We start from the raw sequence: 17,058 nt of genomic DNA, 5'->3' as shown, positions 1-17,058 counted from the left end.
TGCTGCTTCTTGCAGTGACAGAAGGGGTACTGCCCGTGACCAGAGTTATGTATTTACATGCAGGAATTTAGCAGGAGCTTAGATAATGCCCTTAAATAATATTTGCAGTATATATGGGGGTACTAACATGGGATTACTGTTTCTGAAAGGTTCAAAGTACCCCAAAAGATACCCACTAGCAAATTCTACCCTCTCTCATTCCAGTGTCTGAGGGCTGTGGGAATGTGATGCAGAGGGAGAGCTAGATGAGTGAGGAAGCAATTTACCTGGCAATCAATCTCATGTTTGCTAAGTATTGAGGATAAGAAACCTACAACTCTGCGAGGGAAAAAAATACCCCATTAACTTTGCTGCCAGAGGAAATCAAATTTAAATTCAACTGTAGGTGCTTTTAAAATAAATCTGTGATTCTAACTTCAACAAGTGCAGCCAAGTACAGTAACCTCAAAAGAATCTGCCCACTCTTTTCTAGGCTTTTTGATTCATTGGACATGTGGGAACATGCATGTGTGAGTGTAAGGGGACTGGAGGCCCATATGTGAGGAGATCCTCTTGGCAGCCAGCATCCTTCTTTGGGAAGGGATCCAAGACAAATTCTTGATGTACTCTTAGGGATTAATAAAACAGCAGAATGGGAAACTGTTAGATGGGATATAGATACAGTGGACTGCTGCGAGTGATGAATTGCTGATTATGCCTGTAACTTGGCAGAAGACTGTGGAGAGACTTCTCTTGAAAGACTTTACAAAGTGCAATGTGTTGTGGAGCGAAGGCAGTCTCTCCCCCTGGCTGCAATGTTCACTGCAAGTGGTCACAGCCCATAACACAAGCCAGCACGGAGGACATCATTATCATATTGCCTCAGCTCCTTGTCAGGTGAGCTAGAAAATGGAGATGTTTGAGAGGAAAAAGGAAGTTTGCTTTGTCCCTCTTGTGTTATGTTGATACATTCAGGAGATGGTGCCAGAGAGAAATACAGGGGTACAAATCTGAAGAAGAAACAGGCTGATTTGGTCTGTGTTGAGATCCATGGGGGGGCAGCTCAGTGCAATAAATGACACCAGTAGCTTAGGTGTCTCTTCACATCACCACTGTATGCAGCATGGACAGAGTTTTTATCTTGTGCACTCTGTAACCATTTCTTCCATTGCACACTGTTCAGAGTTAGATATCTGTCCAGCATGACACTCCTAACTACAGTGGTACTTTGTCAGTGTGGTGTATAAGGGATGCTGGCTGTGGGAAGCAGGGCAGTTTATCTTCTGAAGCACAAAACACAGGAAGAGGTGGAGGGCTGAGAGTGCCGTAGCCCCCAGCCCATTTCTGGTGGCTGAAACAGCGTGCTTGTTCCCTTCCATGACACGGCTGGACCTGAGTTTCTGCAGCATCTCGGGAGTATCTTCCTGCCAAATCACTCTCACCTGGGTGGGGAGGTGGAAAAGAGAGCATGACTGCAGGCTGAGGTGTGACTCAGCAAGGATTGCCTGTTGCAGATCGGATGAGGACTTGGGGTCTGTGCCCAAGCAGGGGGCGGAAAGAGGTAGGGGAGGAGTTGCCCTTTGAACCAAACACAGGCAGCTCTGCCGGTATAAGCCACTTCTTGATGGATGGCTTGGGAACCAGCTCTAGTTTCTGCAGAATCAGACCAAGCCACTTCCAAAAGGATCACAACATCTGTTTCCAGCATTTGCCACTATTTCCCTACGTGGCCCTGGAGCTGCTTCCTCCCACCCCATCTTTTAAGAATTGTAGCTGAAATTCATCTTTAACAGCATTTTTTTTTTCCAAGGTGACTGTGTTTGAGGGTAGCACAGCACATTGCCTGTGTGTGGAGGAATCAAGAGTGATAAGGTCAGTCTGCATTTCAAGGGGCAGGACTGACAGCAATCTTTCTATCTGGTCCCACTGACACACAACCTTTTTCTGTTAGAAATAAGAGCCTACCCAACACTTGTTTCAAGATTGAATTGAGAACTGGGTCTCTTTTGGGGGTTATGTGGAAGACTAGGCAGGATTGCAGGGTTCATAGGTTAGGAAAATTTGCTTTGCCTTCATAGGATTTTGTTTTAATAAAAAATATTACCTTAAGCCAGTGATGTAAAGGGTTTGAGCCTGACTCGCAGCCTCCTGCTCCCACAATGCCCGTGAGGGAAGTGTGTACACTGGCACGTGCATGCTTGCAGGATCACATCACGGGCAAGAAACTGCTACACCAAGCCACAGCAAGAAGTCATCTAGCAAGGGTGCCTTGGGCAAGGGATGCTGTCAGAGGCACAAGCACCACAGCTGCATGCAGTTCTCTAGCTCTTGCTGCATGTCAAGAGACTGCTTGTGGGTCACAGATCATGTACCGAAGATATAGAGAGCCTGGGTGGGAGAAGAAGCAGGAACTGCATGGCTTGTAGATCCAGGTGACACTGCAGGGAAGTGTGTGGCATCTGCCAGATGCCTCTTGCACAATGGAAAATGTGGGTAATGGAGACAGAAAGGTTAGCTGGTAGAAAAAGTATGCAAAATTTGCCTATTTTCCTTTTGTTTCAAATATAAAAAATGTACTCCTCTTAAATTCTTCAGGTTGTCAAATTGCTAAGGATTTTTTCTTTTCTTTTCTTTTCTTTTCTTTTCTTTTCTTTTCTTTTCTTTTCTTTTCTTTTCTTTTCTTTTCTTTTCTTTTCTTTTCTTTTCTTTTCTTTTCTTTTCTTTTCTTTTCTTTTCTTTTCTTTTCTTTTCTTTTCTTTTCTTTTCTTTTCTTTTCTTTTCTTTTCTTTTCTTTTCTTTTCTTTTCTTTTCTTTTCTTTTTTTTCTTTTCTTTTCTTTTCTTTTCTTTTCTCCTTTCCTTTCCTTTCCTTTCCTTTCCTTTCCTTTCCTTTCCTTTCCTTTCCTTTCCTTTCCTTTCCTTTCCTTTCCTTTCCTTTCCTTTCCTTTCCTTTCCTTTCCTTTCCTTTCCTTTCCTTTCCTTTCCTTTCCTTTCCTTTCCTTTCCTTTCCTTTCCTTTCCTTTCCTTTCCTTTCCTTTCCTTTCCTTTCCTTTCCTTTCCTTTCCTTTCCTTTCCTTTCCTTTCCTTTCCTTTCCTTTCCTTTCCTTTCCTTTCCTTTCCTTTCCTTTCCTTTCCTTTCCTTTCCTTTCCTTTCCTTTCCTTTCCTTTCCTTTCCTTCCTTCCCTTCCCTTCCCTTCCCTTCCCTTCCCTTCCCTTCCCTTCCCTTCCCTTCCCTTCCCTTCCCTTCCCTTCCCTTCCCTTCCCTTCCCTTCCCTTCCCTTCCCTTCCCTTCCCTTCCCTTCCCTTCCCTTCCCTTCCCTTCCCTTCCCTTCCCTTCCCTTCCCTTCCCTTCCCTTCCCTTCCCTTCCCTTCCCTTCCCTTCCCTTCCCTTCCCTTCCCTTCCCTTCCCTTCCCTTCCCTTCCCTTCCCTTCCCTTCCCTTCCCTTCCCTTCCCTTCCCTTCCCTTCCCTTCCCTTTTTCTCTCTAGCTTTCCCTCAAATTAACCAATCTGTCATGAGTTTCATATTCCTGTTTGTCTAAAATGACTTCCTTATCCTGCATAAGGAACTTCTCTCATTAAAAGGTTCTCATTCAAGGCCATTAGTATTTCCAGATATTTTCCTTGCCATAAGTGAAATATTGCAGGTGTCTTACTGACCTGGCAGAGAAAAGTACTAGCATAATTGTGACATAAATGCAGGTGAATTTAATAAAGAGGCACATTAGTAGTTGTGCTGGCTTTGGGTGGGGTAGAGTTAATTTTCTTCAAAGCTAGTATGGGGCTGTTTTGGATTGTGCTAGAAACTGTTGATAATTCAGGGATGTTTTCCTTATTGCTGAGCAGTGCTTGCACAGAGACAAGGTCTTTTCTGCCTCTCACACCACCCCACCAGCGAGGGGGCTGGGGGTGCACGAGAAGTTGGGAGGGGGCACAGCCAGGACAGCTGACCCTAACTGACCAGAGGGATATTCCATACCATATGACGTCATGCTCAGCATATAAAGCTGGCAGAAGAAGAAGGAGAAAGGGGGGGACATTCGGAGTGATGGTGTTTGTCTTCCCAAGTCACCGTTACATGTGACGGAGCCCGGCTGGCCTGGGGATGGCTGAATATCTGCCTGCCCATGGGAAGTGGTGAATGAATTCTTGGCTTTGCTTTGCTTGTGCACATGGCTTTTGCTTTACCTATATAAACCCTTTTTATCTCAACCCACGAGCTGTCTCACTTTTACTCTTCCAATTCTCTCCCCCATCCCACCGTGGCAGGGAGAGTGAGCAAGCAGCTGGGTGGTGCTTGGTTGCTGATTGGGGTTAAACAACAACAATATTCTAGCCCTTCACTGGGACTACCTGATTTTCCTTCTGGGTAGAGACTGTATCTGTGTTCTGCCCTGCAGCTACCCAGAATTTGGGTGCAGAAGCTCTGGGAGCATGTTCTGGGCATGGAATTTACATAACCCTCATAGATGAAGGAGGTGTTTGCACCAGAAGACTACCTGTTCCCGTATAGCTATGACCAAACAGCATATATCCTAACAGGTGAGCAAACTGAGATGAAGATTCCCTTTGGCTGACAACTAGAAGTAATTTCCTCTTATTTATTCTGCAATGTGACCAGGTCCTCAACTGCACTGAAATAGAATAATACCGTCTCTGATAAATGATCTAGGGACTTGGTTTCACATTACATGCATTTTAATAACATTGCCACAGCATGTCTTAGGCTTAAATCCACCAAGTCCTATTCAGTTGAGAAGCGAGGTGAGACATGCAGACCTTTGGCACAAGACTTGCTCATTTGTCATGTGTTCAGCATATACATGGCTGGTATTATATGCTCTTATATCTCCAGTCAAGAAGTGCCTTCAGCAGTCCACATCACATGTTCACATTCATGGACAGTGAAACAGTGGGATGGTTCACCTGTGAGAAAAGGCAGCAATTTTTTCCCTCAGTATGTGCCTCTTGTGCGTTACGCTATACGTTTCTTCATGTCTCAAGTATAAAGGGCTTTGTTGCCACCTGGCAGTCAGACACTGAGTTAGATGCTACCCTACAGCTGTGACCACATCGCAGGGATACAGCTAAAACTGAAGGGCCTGAGAGAGAATGTGAGCCTGCAGAGGCATTTTATACAACTGACTATAGCTATAGTGCTACCAGGGCACTCTTACTCTCTAAGATGCCTGAATTAGTGATTTTGATGCCTTGAAATCAGTGATCAAGGAAGGAGAAAGTTCTGTGTTTTTAAGCTCTTATAGCTGCGGGTGCACTGCCTATCAGTTTCCTGACACTGATTTATGCTGCTGGGAAGCAGACAAGGTTGCAGAGTGCAATAATAGAGTTTGGTTTTGTTTACTGACTTTCATACTCTGAGTTGCTCTGAGCAACCTCCGCAAATGGTAAGTTAAATGTTAACAGTTCAATGTGTTACACAGTTCCTTGGGTAAATTAACCCTTGTAGTACTAAAGGCTTTCTGATTGCAATCTTGCAAGTTTGTCCTCTACTTGCAGCTCTGTAGCCTTTCAGCTAAGCTGCTATGGCAGTTTTTTCCAGACCCTTGGTGGCAATAACCTTTCCTTTATGGGTCTCATATTATTGCCCACATGATGTGAGCCTCAAGGGCCCTGCAAGCCCAGATACTGCTGTTATGGTCAGCCTTTGTGGGAAGTGATATATGCCATCAGCTATGGTCTTGGCTAGTAAAGCTTTGGAATATAGGTCTGTCTCAACATCCTGTGTGCAACAAACACCTAAGTAAACAAAATTTGTCACCTGATATGAATGCAATAGATCATACCTAAATTTGTGCATTTAGAGCACTGCCAGCTGAAGAGAGCACCTGCTGGGCCAGGGTATTAAAGATCACCAATCATTTTTGCCAATCCTCCCTCTTCCCTCTGCTTTCCCTTGAATTTATGTCAAATATACAAATCAGATATCAGAATCTCAGTAATATATTCCATCAGAAGCTAGTTGCATTTATTTTTCTTAGCCTTGTTTCCAAAATAAATGAGTCTGGTATGACCTATCTGTCAATCAAACCCTCTCTCTCTTATCTTTTAAATCTGTTGGGCAAATTGACCTGCAAATCAGTAAGATAACTAACATTTTGTAACTTTAGTGAAAATCAGTTTCAGTGTGTGTGAGAGAGAGACAAACTATTGCCCTGGTGTGGCATAACTCATCATTTCTGCACCGTAAATCTATTAGCTGCTAACAGATGTTCACAATAAGCAAAATATTTGTAACTAACTGACCACATTTTGAACTGTGGCTTGTACTTGTACCATCCACACTTCTTCTTGTGTCCCCATGTTAGAGAGGTGTCATACAAGAGGAGGGGATTATCAGAATGAGGGACTACGGCAATGATCAGGAAAAGGAGGACAAATGTCTATAGGAAATGAGTTTGATCAGTTCTGCTTCAGATGGAAAAATTTAGAAAGTGGGATTCACAATAAGCTCCAAAAATGGCCTTTGAGTCCACTCTTATGAAACCTAGTTTGTTCCCAGTTGCAGATTCTCTTAATGAGCCATCTTCCCTCATCTACCAGGGAAAAAAAATAGCATTCAGGTGTGTAATTCTCATATCCATCTTACCTTTAGTTATCAACCTCTTCAGTTCTTACTCTTGTAAGTCTTTGGCAAGATTTAAGCACTAATTAATGTACTATATTATCATATCTGTTAATTTGTTTCTAGCAATATTTGACAAGTTCTTATGTTTCTCCTTTCCAATTTTGTTTTGGGTTGCATGATGAAATAATGTCTGTTCAGACTGGGATGTTATCGCTTGATAAATCTAGTGACTTTCTTTTCCTGATTATTGCATTTTAAGTTGTGTTTATGACAAATTGTCTGACATATTAGACATAACAAAGAGGCTAATAAACAGTATTATTGAAATCCATATAGAAGATAGGTCAAAACTCTGAGCAGAAGAAAACACTGTTAATTATAGATGGAAGGCTGCCTTCTGAAAGTGCTAGAGGGTCTGTTTTAAGGATGTTTATCTCCAGAAGGTTATTAAAAAGTCAAAAGAGCACACTCCTATCAACAAATATATATAAATTAAGTTTGGAAATAAATATCCATTATATTCCTTTATTGAGTTATCAAGATAAATGAGATGCCAGAAACTAAACCTTTATCTTCAGTGACATGATGTTTTTATTTTCTTTCTCAAGTTTTCTCTTCCCCTCCAAGCCAAAATTATTTTTCCTTTCCTGTGCTCAGCTGAAATTAAATGGGTCTGTAAATGGTTTCTCAATTCTTACTGATCCTTGCTACTTTGTAGTTTTTGCAATCAAAAAAATCTCCTCTCGAGTGTGAAGGAGCACACAGTCTGCTAAAGAAATTTCACATGCACACTTAGGAGGATATGTTATCTTTTTCTATATCTTGCTTTTCCTGTCAGCTATAAGATATACTAGAGCTTTAGGAGTTCTTAATATGCTAAAAATGTTCTGCCTTTCACAGTGACTTAATAGTGAGTGATGTCTTGGGCCTGTAGAGCTTAATTTTATTTTAATTAGCCTGGATCCTCAGGTATATGATAGTGGGCATTTGTAGAAAAATAATTATTCCACATTTTAGAAGTAATTGCACTTCAGTATCTCTGCAACAAGAAGACTGGCCTTTCCATAAATGGGTAATTCAGAGGTGTCTTCCTCTAAACATAAAATGCCCTTGGCACTTTTCCATCAAGCTTGGGAACATGTTCATTAAAAATACCCAGGTTAAAAAGCCTGATATTGCTGGCAAACAGCTGGGGATAGTATAGTTCCTCATGCAACTGAAAGAAAGTCAATTGGTATTATTTGTGGAGGAGGAACCATTCAGTGTTATTCAGGTTGTTTAATACTTCCCATGTAAGAGCATATATTTAATTCTTATCTGCTTACTGAACTTGAATTTCACTTGGATGAAACTTTCCCAGGCAAGCGATATGCCTTAGGTGAATATTTTTCAAGGAGAGAAGAGACCTTAATGCAAAAAAATAATTTGTCTTCAATAAGAGGCTCAAGAGAAAACCATGTGATTTTCTCTCCAGAGTTTCCTATGACATAAAAGGAAGGAAAATACTGCAAATTCTACTGTTGCGATGTAGGACACTGAATTATCTGAAGCTTTGTATTCAGGCTAAATTATCTCAGCTACCACTGAAGTTTACTGGCTGTCTGAATCATCTCACACTGCTGTCATAGTTTAACCCCAGCCAGCAACTAAGCACCACACAGCCGCTCGCTCACTCCCCCACAGTGGGATGGGGGAGAACATTGGAAAAGTGAGAAAATTCGTGGGTTGAAATAAAGACAGTTTAATAGGTAAAGCAAAAGCTGCACATGCAAGCAAAGCAAAACAAGGAATTCATTCACTACTTCCCCTGATCAGGCAGGTGCTCAGCCATCCCCAAGCCAGCTGGGCTCCATCACCTGTAACTGTGACTTGGGAAGACAAACACCATGACCCAGAATGTTCCCCCCTTCCTTCTTCTTCCCCCAGTAGTTTACATGCTGAGCATGATGTCATATGGTATGGAACATCCCTTTGGTCAGTTGGGGTCAGCTGTCCTGGCTGTGTCCCCTCCCAGCATCTTGTGTACCCTCAGCCTACTTGCTGGAGGGGTGGTATGAGGAGCAGAAAAAACCTTGTCTCTGTGCAAGCACTGCTCAACAATAATGAAAACATCCCTGAATTATCAACACTGTTTTTAGCACAAATCCAAAACATAACCTCACACCAGCTACTATGAAGAAAATTAGCTCCTACCACAGCCAAAACGAGTACAGCTTTTTTGAATTAATCATTTTGTGGTCACTAGATGACTCTCGGCTGTTCTTCAGTCTTCCCATATTGTAATGGTGCATGTCAAAATGTCCCTGACTGCCTTTCCAACTTTGGTTTTAACTCAGTGATTTTACCCTGACTTGAAAGTAGAGTTCCACTCAGTTATCTGCAAACAGGTGAAATTAAAGTTACAATAAGGCTTTTACACTTTAACTCTCTGCCCTTGCCAAACTCTTGTGGAAAGTGCTCCCTTTCCTGCTCTCTTCTGATGTTACATTCACTGAACACTGGGCTTCAGCAAGATTGATACATTCAGTCATTACAAAAATGTATACCTTGCTGCAGAATCCTATGCAGGTAAATATGAACAAACTTGGTAAATTAGGTCTCATATAATTGTAGCAAATAAAAAATTTAATGTTCACCATCTGCTTCTTGCTTTGTAATAGTGTATTTATCTATGAACCTACATTTTTAGATAGTGTATTTGCCTCCATTATATTTAGTTGATGTCAGCTGACATAGAGATTCTGTTATACTTGTAAGTGATGTTTTTGCAAGTGTGTTCACTTGTGTTGGTTAAAACAGGGAATAAGATAACAATTGAATATGAGGATGCTGAAAACTTGTGACTTTAAAATCCACAATGAAGTACTTCTATAATCCTTGCAGGAGTCAGCAATGTGTCAGGAGGAACTCTACTTCCCTACACGGATGTTCAGAGACCTCATTTTAGAACAAACAAGTTAAGCTCAGCCTATTAATTTTCATAATGTTTTTGAGAGGGTTGAAAGATGATCTCTGAAAAGAGAGGAAAATTGTTGTCTCTTGTTACAGAGATCTGACTTTGGTACTGTATATTAATTGTTTAAGAACTAGATTAAATTATCAAAGGGCAAATGAAATTTTAAATTTAAATTATAAATCAACAAGAAAAAAAAAGCAGATTAAATTATTGAAATCTTAGAGCGGTGCTACTCTGAGAGAAATTAATGTAAAATGGAAAATCAGACAGAATGATTAAGACACACTGATGGAGACACAAAACAGAAGAAAAGAATATTAAATTAGTTTCCTAAAATATTAAATTAAGCCACTAAATTAAAAATACCCAGGTGAAGGATATGCTTCTCTGTATTACATTATTACTGTCTTTTAATGCTGATCAATTATTTTATCTTGTCAACTGTATTAAATCCTGCCAATGGTAAAGAATTTCTCAGGATACATGTAGAGTTTTGTTTGTTGGTTCATTTTTAAAAGAATCTGTCTCATCTTGACCTTGAACTGGGATGTACTAGAGTTGGTGGATCCAGAGCTGGCTGGCATGTCTAACAATAGTCCTCCCCGCTGCTGGAAATCTCATCCAGGGGCTCCGAGGGCAAGGGTGTATGCTGGAGGACACATATTAACCTGGTTAATGCCATTTACAGCCTTGTTAATTTTTCAAGAGAAATCACCTCAATGAAAATTATGATGTAGACAGTGCTTATGAGGATGGATGTCTGCGTTCAAATTTTTTTTTCTCCTACTTTCTGTCTTCTTATCTGTTTAGATTTTGGGCTCTCCAGCACAGGTACTGTTTCCTGAAACTAACGAACAAGGTTACTGTTTTGAACTGATGCTTCTAGGCATTAGTAAAAATAAGTGGTGACAATGACAATGATGACTTCATTACCATAGCAGTAAAAGCAGTGATAATGCCAGTCACAACCATGACGGTACCAATATCACCACTTCTAACAGCAAGAAATTTAAGAGAAGTGAAGAGTTGCTAGAAGAAATGATTTAGAAGGAGACAGCCTGACTGACAGTTTGCTTACAAGATTGCCTAGAGTCTGGGAAGGAGGAGGAGGATAGGGGACAGAAACCCCAAGACCTATTTGCAAAGCGTATTTGTGCATGGTCAGCTATATTGCTGGCCAAAATATTATGACACTCCTTATTTAAAACAAAATGTGTCCTGGTAGTTCTCTCAATGGGAATGATGCAGAATGGATATAATTTTCATGTATCCACATGTTGTAGATTACACCAAACATTAAACGTGGCAGATAAGCAAAGGATAATTCTGTTGCCAAAGTACAGGCATGTATTGCAGTTTGAGACCCCGTAGTATACCTGAGGTATCCACATGGGGCTAGCAGGAAAGCCACAGGACCTGTAGGAGAAGCAGGGACCTTCTGGAGCAGCATTCAGGCAGGACATAACAGGCAATCTCAGCCAGTGCTGGAGACCTGGATTAGACAAGTGTTTCACACTGCAGGTGCCTGGTGAAGTCCTGCTGCTGAGGCTCCCCACAGACAGCTGCAGGTGGCCATTCAGCCAATCTGTCTGATGATACACTTGTTTGAGGATGGGATGAGTTGCCTTCTGGCAGCACCTATCTTTCTCTAGTCTTTGGAGAGAACGTGAACAAGTAATCTAACATCTAGACATTAGATGAGTTAGATTATACCCTTTTACAGAAGCTAGTCAGGCTTAGACACAGAACAAGGCAGGGCACTCTTGTTTGACACTGTCAAGAAAACATTTGAGAATTTCCCCTCTGAGAAGTTGTATCAAGGAGAAAATATTGAGAAGCTGTTCTACAGTAACACTCATTGTTTTTAATACGCAGTTTTCAAACAGGAATATACTTGAGGACTTCCCCAGCTAGTCAGTCTATAAAGACAGTAAAGTGGGTTTAGAAAAAAATTTTTGCAGTATATTCCACTGGGAAGCAGGAAAATATTAACTGTGTAGACTAAATAAATAGGATGACATGAATGAGAAAAAAAATAATTTAGGGTCTTTAACCTCTGTGCAAACACACTGAGAAACCTGTGGTTATCTTTGAGGTGTATTTATTCATGTAGGCTTTTTCTGAAGCTACTTCAATTTAACAACAGTGAAGAATTTTGCCCACCAGCACCTGAAATTACTCACTGTTCATGTTTTCTACCATAATGCAAAGATTTCTGTTTGATAAGGTCTTTGTGATTGTAAAGGCTGCATACTTTCTTTACTGTTTTTATAAAGCGAAAGATTCTTCATGAAGAAACCACCTAAAGGCTATCAAAGATATGCTGTAACTTCTCTACAGCCTATTTTCTATCCACCCTTGTTGTGTAAGCATCTTAAATTAGAACTGTTTCTTTTTTCAGCACAGATTGGATGTGTCATGAAATAGCTGAATCACAGCTGGGTGGTCCCAGCATGGAGCTATTACGCAGTTCTTCAGAAGCAGGTGAGATTTGGATCTGCATGGACTCAATACCTGCCATGTCAGCATCCATTTCTGGAGAAAAAGATTTCTTGGATCACAGAGAGTGCATTGCTGCTTCATAACAGCTAATGGGAGTGATGTGATCTAGCACTGAATCTAGTTCATCCTTTGAAGATATCTGGTTACACTGGATATTCACTTTTTTCAATTAATAGAAATAGTTTTTATGACAACCTAGATGCACAAAAATGTATCATGTTGGAGCTTGCTTTGATAATGGATGTATTTTTATTTAGGCTGACTTAGTCTTGGGCCAGTACAGAGAAAATGTACCTAGAACAATGGAAAACATTTTAACAAGCTACTTTTCCACTGCCTCATGCTAGTCATTTGGTAGAACCTCCATGCTTGTATGTATACTTTTGAAAAATCAGTTTTAATATACACAGCTAGGTTTTAAATCACACTTTAAAATTGTAAGTTTTGAATGTTCTTTGTCTTGTACCTGCTCTATTAGTTTTGTAATAAGTTGTAGAATTTCAGCTTTGATATACATTGTTTTACTGCTTAGTTTCATGCTTGCCATGAAAAGACAGTTAAGAATAAAACATCCTTAAAAAAAAAAGGAAATTGATAAGCATTGTCCATGTCATATCTGTCTGGTCACATTTTCTAATAACTTTGGCAAGTCAGGAGAGCTAAGCAAACTGCACTTAGTTAGGAAATGTATTCTGAATTTAGTGAGGTTCTTAAATCACATCAGTTTTTTTTTAAATTCCCATGTATGCAGCCTTAAAAGCCTAATTTTAGATTTGTCATTTTGAAAATGATAGTCTGTGTGTATTAAAGTCTAGTCACTCTATTACTCTATTGAAAGCCTAATCATTTCAGTTTTTCACAGCGACAGATTCTGTGCCACTAAAATGGTTTAGTAGGAAAACAGATACTTTTATTTGATTCACATATTTCTTTATAATCTTAACTTCTGGTAAAGTAGTTGTGAACATTAGTAAAGCTATATGCTCTGTTAAGAATTTGTAGGCCAACAGCCTTAATTGTAATATTCTGGGTTTTGCCTGTAATAGTACTGTGATATTACCATGCAAGATCTTGCTGCTAGTGGCATTAAAATAAAAACATAGTTTGTTACATAAGCATTTTAGTCTAAAATCACAGCAGCCCAAATATTCCATTTGCCTCTACAGGCTCTACACAACCTAAGTGAGTAATGAAAACAGAACAGTAAACAAATTCCTAAGTTGTTTTGCACTTCAAGATGCTGCTCTTATCAGGGACCATAGGGAAGGACTACAGGGCAGTGAGCAAGGCAGAACGATCTCCTTCCTGTGTCTTCCAGTGCTTTGTGGCAACTCACCCTGCTTTGGGACTTGCTGTGAGTGTGAGCAACACCTCCTTACTCTGGGCTGCACATTGTAGAGACCTACAAGCTGCCTGTTCTGGAGAGGGGCATGTGAATGTGCTGGAGACAGTGAGGGAGGTTGAAAAAGCAAGTGGGCTGAATAACAAGGAGAGGTAGCTGGTAATTTTTTTCTGAGAAGCTCTGGAGACACAGAAGCTCTTGGTGTAGGTGGTTTTGGAAGGAACTCCCCAAATGCCTTGTTTTGTAAAGAATTTTTAGAGGATCTTTATCTTCTTTCCAGTTTTGATTTTTATTGTTATTGTTCCAGCTTTTGTGTGAGTCTCAAGTCCATATATTGCACTCTTGGAAGAATTAGTTACTACAGATGTTGTACCTAAACTTCAGCCTGTTGCTACAAACAAGATGCTGAACCACATAAAAGGAAGTGAGGAAAGCATCCTGGTGCTGTTATGTTTCAAAATGTTATAAAAACCTAACTGGGAAAAATAAAAAAAAATATTAATTTGTCGTGGTTTCTAAATGGATCATCTCAACTGTTCATGGAAAGTGTGCAGCTCAGAGTTAGTACATTTACGTCTAGAAAAGTCAGTCAGGGCACAGCAGGGGTTAGCTGCTCTTGAAGGGCCAAAGTGACCCCAGTTCCAGCCATTCACTCACCAAAAGGCACTGTCCTGCAGGGTCTGAGCTTGACAGGCAGAGGCGAGGTGCAACAGGGTCCATTGACTACTCCTAATGCAGTGAGGGGATGAACCAGGGCCAGGGTCCATCGTAGGGGTCCAGTAATGAGATGAGGCCAGAGCCAGAGCCAGGGCCAGGGATGGAGACAAGGTGATGATGTGAGGCAAAAGTTCATCCAGGAGACAGGGCCAGAGATGGAGTGGGGGACAAACTACATATAATGTCTGTGGTAAGGATGCATCCAAGAGATGAACTACCACAGCACAGGGCTGGGGTCCACCCAGCAGGCAGGACCTGGGGGACCCACTATGGCATTGCTCGGGCAGTCACTGATTTCTCCAGGCTGAGACAAACTGGGGCTCCTGGGCCTGTGGATGGGGGTCCTGGCTGAGGTTGGCTGTCAGGCCTGTTGGGGTGGTCAGGTCCAAGACAATGTCATATGGAGAAGGCATCTCATAGTGCAGTTCTCTGCATTACCAGTGAGATAATTTTATTTTTTTCACTCTTTGTTCTTTTACTGTTGCATTTTCTTGGCAGCTCGTTCACCCTCTGATTTGACTAAATTTGAATGTTGTTGATCTATGCTGCAAATGAGCGATTAGTGCTTAATGGTTTTCAGACATCACTCTGTACATTTATCAGACTGTTTAAAATTGAAGGAAGCAGTTGGAGACAAACAATCAGAATTACCACGTAAAGAAAGTAGAGTTAATTAATCTCAAACATTTCTGGTGTATCAAGATAAGAATTTGCAACATACAAAGATGTAAACAATGAGTTTTTTTCAAATTCTCCAGGACTGAACACATCACTGAATGAAGCCTGGTTGAGGTAGAGTCTGAAGATGCTGATGACCCTATAAATAAGACATTTTTAATATCATCATTACTATAAAAATATAGATTTGTATTAACATGCATTCTGTTCCAAGATTTGTGGTTACTCTTAAATGTCTTGCAAATGTCATCATTCTCAGGATTGAGTGTGAGGAAAAGGAGTGTTATTTCATCTGCCTGTCTGCGTTCCAGTAACAGTCAGTAAGAATCTCAGAAAAGGCCAGATTTGGCCTTTTGTAAGAATACTGGAATGAGGATACCACAGAACACTCATGGCTTCTAAAAGCACTGACATAAATTAGAGTGATGAGATGGGCTACAGTCTTAGAGCGCTACACAGTGAGCTTTGATGGGAATTGGTTTGACTTAATAAAGAGCAAAAAAGTTGAACTGACATAAGGCTGGAAGAAGGATGGTGGGATGGTTCTCTTGGGCATCCAAATAGATGGATGACAAGTCTGGGGGTGGTTCCAAAATGGAAAGACAGAAACATACCTTGTGGGATGTAATGCTGTTCCTTTTTGGTTATTCACATGGAAGACTCCTTTCTGATGACAGTCTGGTGGTGTTACTTTTCTTTATGGAACGTGGTGGAAGCACCATCATAAAGGGCTTATCAGCTGGAACAAGAATACTTTCAACTTTTACAAGATTGGAAGTACTGTTTATCCTGTTCAGTGCCAGATGAATACAATTTAAAATTTCTGATGAGTTTAGTAAGAAACGAAAAATGACTGAGATGCTGAGAAAAAAAAAAAAATTGTCACTGTCTAGTAGAAAAACATACATGAGCAGAAAGTCTGACGAGCCTGCATGCTGGTGGTTGAATTACTAACTACTTGTACTTTCACATACACAGGATTGAACTGCTCATTTTGGATGAGGTAAGAAATTTTTCTCTTCACCTGCAAGTATCACAGAGTCATCTCAATAAACCCTATCTGTGCTAGCTCCTTCTGTTTCCTCTACTTTCTTTCTCTGTCCCTGTAAGGAAATGTGCTGTGGGATTTTGTTTTTTTGTTTTTTTTTTTTGTTTGTTTGTTTGTTTGTTGTTTTTTTTTAAATAAAAAAAAAAAAAAAAAAACAAAAAAAACAAAAAACAAAAAAAACCAAACCCTGGAGATAATCACAGTGACTGTCATCACAGTGATCTGCTATCCCAGTCCAGAAATAGGAGAAGTGTAGCAGCTTTTCCCCTCCTCCTTGCTGATAGCAGTGCTACAAAGTGAAAGTTTGTCTCCTTTCCCCATTTCCAGGCTTTCACTAGCACTTATATTCTGGGTCTCAGTTTGGTGTTTACCTCATTTGCTCCTTACTTGAGATAGTCATGTCTCAAATCCAGCAGTAGTTTCATTTTTGTTTCCTGCTTAGAACAAATGGACATGAATTGCCAGTTCCAGTTGGATGAGCTTTAAACAGAAACCCAGTAAGCCAGAGGTGCAGGGTTAGCAAAATCCATGTAAGCAGGGCTTTGACAACAGTCCAATACCTTAAATTGTATCAACTTATTAACCTGATGTCACAATTCATCTTTATTTGTGTGGTGCAGAACTGATGAATTTAACATCATAATTTATTTCTGAGTTTATTTTTGTTTGCCTATGTGTGAGAGGGGATTTCTACTGTAATTTGTTTTTGGTTTTGTTTTTTTTTCTTTTCCATTAGAAGTATCTTCCTTCAGCTGAGGAACTGTAATGACAAAGACTGGCAATAAATCATTACTTTCTTGACTCCTGTTGACTTAAAATCACATTTTCAGATAAATCTTGATATTTTGCTCTATGGTGCAAAAGAGAGGGTTGCATCTTCTACTTTGCAATTCTCTTTCATTTTCCCCCCATCTCCTATAAATCACGTGCTCTATTTCTTCCTGGTTTATTTCTTAATTTACACCATTTTTTTATAAATACAGAAAAAGACAAACATTTATTTAGAATTTAATCTTTTGTTAGAATTTATGTACTGTGTTTTGGCAGGTTTTATCACAGAAAAAATCCATCTTGTTCCCCCTCACCTTTGGATCTGAAAATCTGTGTTCATATTCTTGTTAGGTCCTTCTGTACTTCATGCAGGAATATTGGCAGGATGAGAGGTACGTATTTGAGGTTGTCAGTGAATCTGAGAACCTTTCCAAGGAAGCATTGGGGGAAGGGAGCTTGTTCTTAAATTTGCAATTTCTGGCA

This window comes from Tyto alba, unplaced genomic scaffold (genome assembly GCF_018691265.1).
Source record: "Tyto alba isolate M040663 unplaced genomic scaffold, T.alba_DEE_v4.0 Super-Scaffold_14, whole genome shotgun sequence".
In the NCBI taxonomy this organism is placed as follows: domain Eukaryota; kingdom Metazoa; phylum Chordata; class Aves; order Strigiformes; family Tytonidae; genus Tyto; species Tyto alba.
This window is presented reverse-complemented; position numbering follows the sequence as displayed.